The 5743-nt window shown below is 41.4% G+C and overlaps 1 long non-coding RNA gene across 1 annotated transcript; it reads right to left on the bottom strand.

Moving 5' to 3' along the window:
* Positions 1 to 2147: 2147 nt before the first annotated feature.
* LOC132242064 (uncharacterized) lies at positions 2148 to 4699 on the bottom strand. Its single transcript, XR_009454545.1, has 3 exons — positions 4565 to 4699; positions 3221 to 3341; positions 2148 to 2703 (listed from the first exon to the last, which is right to left on the bottom strand). It is a non-coding gene; the product is annotated as an uncharacterized LOC132242064 (long non-coding RNA).
* Positions 4700 to 5743: the final 1044 nt, after the last annotated feature.

Raw genomic sequence — 5743 nt, 5'->3', positions numbered from 1 at the left:
TTCCTTGTGAGCCTGGCAATTAATTTAACCAGTCTGAGCCTCAATCTGTGAAATGTGGCTAATAAGAGTACCCACCTCATGGTTTTTATAAGGGTTGAATGAAATAATTGTTGTGCTAATGGTGGTGCCTAGCACAGGGTTCACTCTCAACAAATCATGGCCATTATCATCATCAACATCTCATTTAATGTAACTCCACAAGATAGCTACTATTATTGCCTCTATTTCACAGACAAGGAATCAGAGTCTTAGATGATGAATATAAAAATATTTAGCAGCCCTAGCTGGTTTGGCTCAGTGGATAGAGTGTTGGCCAGTGGACTGAAAGGTCCCAGGTTCGATTCTGGTTAAGGGCACATGCCTGACTTACAGACTCATTCCCCAGTAGGGGCCTGCAAGAGGCAGCAGATCAATGATTCTCTCTCATCATTGATGTTTCTATCTCCCTCTCCCTCCCTTTCTGATACACACACACACACACACACACACACACACACATTCAGCATACCACCAGGCAAATGGTAAAATCTCAAAATTGGTGAGCTTAAGAAAGAAAAAAATTAATGGTCCCCAACCTGCAGATCAGGATCTGTAATAAGAACTTCAAGTTGGGCACTGACCTTTTATACTTTGCAAGCATTTTGTGTAGGAAGAGGAAACTGATATGAGCTCCCATGTGCCAGAGTCCCTGTACAGCTAGCATGCAAGCATTGTGGATGCTCGGTAAATATTTGCTAACTACGTGGAGCAGGTGAGTACACAGGGGCTCTATTCTGGATCTTCCCTGTCAGGGGCTGTGCCAGGTCCAATTCCTGCCCCAGGCCATCTCTCTTCACTATGACTGTTCTTCCTCACCTCAAACCTTCAGGAAAATCAACTCTGGGCCTTCCTCATGGAAAGATGAGAGTATATTTGCCTGAAGCAAAGTACTTGAGCCTTCCTTGAGATGTCAATCCTGAAAATTTCATCCAAAGATAAAAAACTGGGCTAGTCACATCTAATTGAGAAACTGTGGTAGAGTCTTTATTAAAGGTAAGCACTAGAAAGACTAACATTGTTGGAGATGAGCAGTACTCATGCTGTTTGGAAACAAAGGTGTTTATAAAGACTGAATAAATCAATAATTAAACTTTGAAGACCTTATTTTATTTTTTAAAAAATATTTGGTGCCTTGACTGGAGATCAAACCTGCAACCCTGACCAATTGGGACGATGTTCCAACCAACTGAGCCAGCCACCTGGCCAGGGCTGGATACCTTTGTTTAAACAAACAGATGTTTTTGACTTACAGCAAAATTATAAACATGATCCTAAAAATGCATTCACAAATGATAGTTCTTGGTTGACTAGTAAAATTAATTCCAAATTTGAGAGTCCTTTGGGGGATCATAGTTTTTGTTCTCTTCCTTTTATGTATGTGACAGAACAAACATGTAGGAAAGAACTTGGAAATTTTTTAAATGAAAGCTTGTTTGAAAATCACTTTGTTAGCACTTCAAAGATAGGAACAAAAGTCTAGAAAAAGGAATATTAAAGTAGATAATAGCAGCTTTAGAATTAGACACTCCTTGGCTAGAATGGTAGCGATCTGACCCAATCAATTACTAGTATATGAGGTCAAGCAAGTAACACTCACACACAACCACGTATACATACACACATACCAATCATTGCAGTGAAGTTTACATAGATGGAGACTACAAACTGCTTAGCACAATGATGCGTGGTATACAAGGTGTGTTCAGTAAATGGTAGTAAGAAGGGTTGGAGTTAGAGGCCAAATCCCTTTATAATAAGTTCTTTTATCTAAGGGCTCAAGTCCTCAGAAGATGGTTCCCAGAAACAAGGTTTAATTGATATATTTACAAGGAATAGCCTCGAAGACAGGCAGCTGTGACATGAATCAAGTATAAGATACAGGCCGAAACCGGTTTGGCTCAGTGGATAGAGCGTCGGCCTGCGGACTGAGGGGTCCCAGGTTCGATTCCGGTCGGGGGCATGTGCCTGGGTTGCGGGCATATCCCCAGTGGGAGATGTGCAGGAGGCAGCTGATCAATGTTTCTCTCTCATTGATGTTTCTGACTCTCTGTCTCTCTCCCTTCCTCTCTGTAAAAAATCAATAAAATATATTTTAAAAAAAAAAGTATAAGATACAGGATGAGAAGGAGGTAGGCCCCAAGTCTTGACCCTAACATTTCATCTCTGAGATTTGGGCCCCCATCTGAAAATAAAGTTCCCAGGATTTTTCTGAATAATTTAAAATATGTTGATCATAACTCATATTCATCATGAAGTACTCTTAAAACTATTAATGAGTGCCTCTGTCCTGGCCCTGCATCAGTCATGCCCTAAGAAAAGAGAAACCATGCTGTAAGTGAGGTGCCAAGTTTCCCATCCGTTGGGTTGCAAAGATCTCATGACCTCACAGCCAATCTTGTATCAGATGTCGAGCCACCAACGTTGCAGGGTAGAGGGAGACATGGAGGAGAGCCCTGACTGACACAAGGAAGTTCTAGGTCAGCTTTCCCAGGTCTGTCAAGCAAGGAACCCTTCACCCTCTTTCATCCTCATCAGGAAAATTCACCACCACTCACAACTTTCTTACAGAAGAAATCTCTTTACAAAAGACCCAGGAACGTGGAGGCAGAGGGGAAGCTGGAGGAAGAAGGCTTTTGCTCCACACTTTCTTTTCAGAAAATATTCCTGCAATGAGAGCAGACCTTTTCATCTTCATGTCAGTGCAAACAATTCATATGTTTCATGAGCTCTTCCCTTGCAGCCATGGATAGAGCTCTAGAGTGACTCAAGGCTTGGCTTGAAGCACCTGTCCTCTAATTAATGTGTGACCTTCAGCTGATTGCTACTTCCTTTGAACTATGTCTGCTTCTCAAAGCTAACTAAGCAAAGCCAGGAAGATAGAGGAGACATCACTTCTAAGCAAACCCTGTTGCTCTTAGAAGCCACAGTTTTAGTTTCCAATTAGATTCCATCTTGAATTGGTCTCCAGATTTTTTCCCTGAGTTACTCTAGTCTCCCCTACTGTTGTGAGTGCCACTATCTTCTTCATTTGATAATTTAGTGTCAAGGTCTGAACCCAGCACATAGCTGGTTCTCATGCTTGTTAAAGGACTAACTAGCCCTAGCGATTTGGCTCATTTGGCAGAGCGTCTGGCTTATGGACCAAAGGGTCCCGGGTTTGATTCCAGTCAAGGGCACATACCTTGGTTGCAAGCTCCTCCTCAGCCTGGGTCCTGGTCAGGGCCCGTGCAAGAGGCAACCAATCAATGTGTTTCTTTCACATCGATGTTTCTCTCTGTCTTTCCCTCTCTCTCCCACTCTTCCTAAAAATCAATTGAAAAGTATCCTCGGGTGAGGATTAACCAAAAAAAAAAAAAAGACCTAACTATAAGAATTCATTGTAGCCCAGCTGGTGCGGCTCAGTGGTTGAGCATTGACCTTTGAAGCAGGAGGTCACTGTTTGATTCCCAGTCAGGGCATATGCCCGGGTTGCAGGCTCGTCTCCCAGCAGCGGGTGTGCAGGAGACAGCCAGTCAATGATACTCTCTCATCATTGATGTTTCTCTCTCTCTTACCCTCTCCCTTCCTCTCTAAAATCAATAAAAATATATTTTTAAAAATCAAAATAAATAAAACAAAACTCATTGTAAGCTCCTGATGAAGCCCCCAAAGTATCCAGAACAGTACAAGGCAAGTGCTTAAGAAAAGCATATCGATTAATTCATCTATTCTGAATTTATTATCTCCTCCTCCTGCTTGATTGCATCTTCTCTTTTTTGGGAAGTTGAAATTTCCTGGCATGTTTTCCATTCACCAACTGCTAATACAAACTGCCATATTCTTGGAGACTTCTGGGATCTCCTCTATAGGTAGTACTTCTGGATTTAGCAAATGAAAATACAGGTCATCAAGTTAAATTTGAATTTCAGATAAACAACAAATAAATTTTTGAGATATATATTATATATATATATATATATATATATATATATATATATATATATATCCCATAAAACATTTGGGTAATACTATAATACTATTCTAGCATTTTTTTCACTGTTTAACTGAAATTCAAATGTAGCTGAGGTTTGTATTTCATCTGGCAGCCCTCCTTAGAGGATCTCACCCCAAGAACCAACACCAACATGCAAGTTGTCTTTTCTCAAAAGTATTCCCTTGAGGCTCTGGCTCATTAATTAGTCCTTTTTCAAACACCTCTGAGGAGACAGCTAGTAGTTGTCTTCCTTCAAGCATAGGCCTTGCTCAGAGCCATGTGCTCAGGAAGAGAGAATAAGCCACCCAGTTTCCTGCTAGATCTCAGACTTCCTTCATTCCGCCAGTGAGCTGCTCTCTCTTGCCTTAGTCGTGGGATAGATGATTGGATATTTCATCATTGCTAAGAAATGAGAACATCCCAACACTATGAGTAGGTTTTACCTGCACTGCACCTGAAGCCAGTTCATCCTTACAAATCTCTCTGCTGCTGTCATTGAAACAGAAACCTCACCTGCTTCTCCAAACACTGAAGACATTTTTTAAAACCTACCTTTTGTGTGTCTCCTAGTGTGCCGAGTCACAAAATCCTAGTTTTGTTCTTATCACTGTTATTTCTTGGACCTGCGAATGTGGTATGTCATCATCAGAGGCCTGGATTGCAGCAACAGCAGCCCAGCCCTCTGGTTCCCTGCATTTGTGCAACTTCTAGCAAATTTACCCTTATATAGTGTCCTTTTCCCACCTGGGATTCCCGTTCGGGTAAAGCTGGCACGAGGCTCTATTTCCTGTTTAACCAATCAATACCAGGCTCTACAGCTCAGCCTTCAAGGCTCCAAGTCTACGTAGTGTCCTCTCCGTGTCTGCCTTCTGTACAGTGATGCAATCCAGTTTCTATTTGCCAATCCCTGGGCCTCAATCCCTGCTCCTGGCGACAGCCCCATCATTATATTTGCCTTGAGTCCCTAAATCCCTTCCTCCTCCTCCTCTGAGTCAATCCATGTCCCTAGCCTCCTTCAAAACCCAGCCCATTACCAGATAACAAAGCTGCTCCTGGGGTGGAGAAGTCCTTTCCAAAGGGAAGAAAGCGAACGAGGAAAACATAAAGGAATTGTTCAGTAGATTTGATTACACAAGAATGAAAAGCTTCTTTATGTCAAAATGTACTATAAACAAAACAAGAGAATCTAGGAAAAAAGTTTGCTACATATAATAGACAAAGTTAATATTCTTAATATCATTTTCTAAATCAGTAAGAAAAATAAAAGATATTCGTGTGTGACACAGAAATACAATGTAGAAGAGGCCAAAAACATGAAAAACGATAAAACCTCAGTAGTCTTAGAGAATGCAAATTCAAATAACAATGATCTTCCCTTTCTTTTTATGAAATGGGCATTTTTTTTATTATTATTATTATTAGTTAAGGTATTACAGATGTGTCCTCATCCCCCCCATTAACCCCCAACCTCCCCCCCACACACAAACTCATGCTCCCATCCCTCTTGTTGTCCATGTCCATTGGTTTGGCTTATATACATGTATACAAGTCCTTCGGTTGATCTCTTCCCCTTACCCCCGCCCTCCCCTACTTTCCTTCTGGGGATTGATAGCCTGATCGCTGTTTCTCAGTCTTTGGGTCTGTCCCTTTTCATCAGTCTATGTTGTTCTCTATAATCCACAAATGAGTGAGATCATGTGGTATTTATCTTTCTCTGACTGGCTTATTTCA

Source organism: Myotis daubentonii, chromosome 9 (assembly GCF_963259705.1).
Source record: "Myotis daubentonii chromosome 9, mMyoDau2.1, whole genome shotgun sequence".
Lineage (NCBI taxonomy): Eukaryota > Metazoa > Chordata > Mammalia > Chiroptera > Vespertilionidae > Myotis > Myotis daubentonii.
The sequence above is the reverse complement of the archived record's forward strand: the minus strand, read 5'-3'. Positions and strand labels throughout refer to the sequence as shown.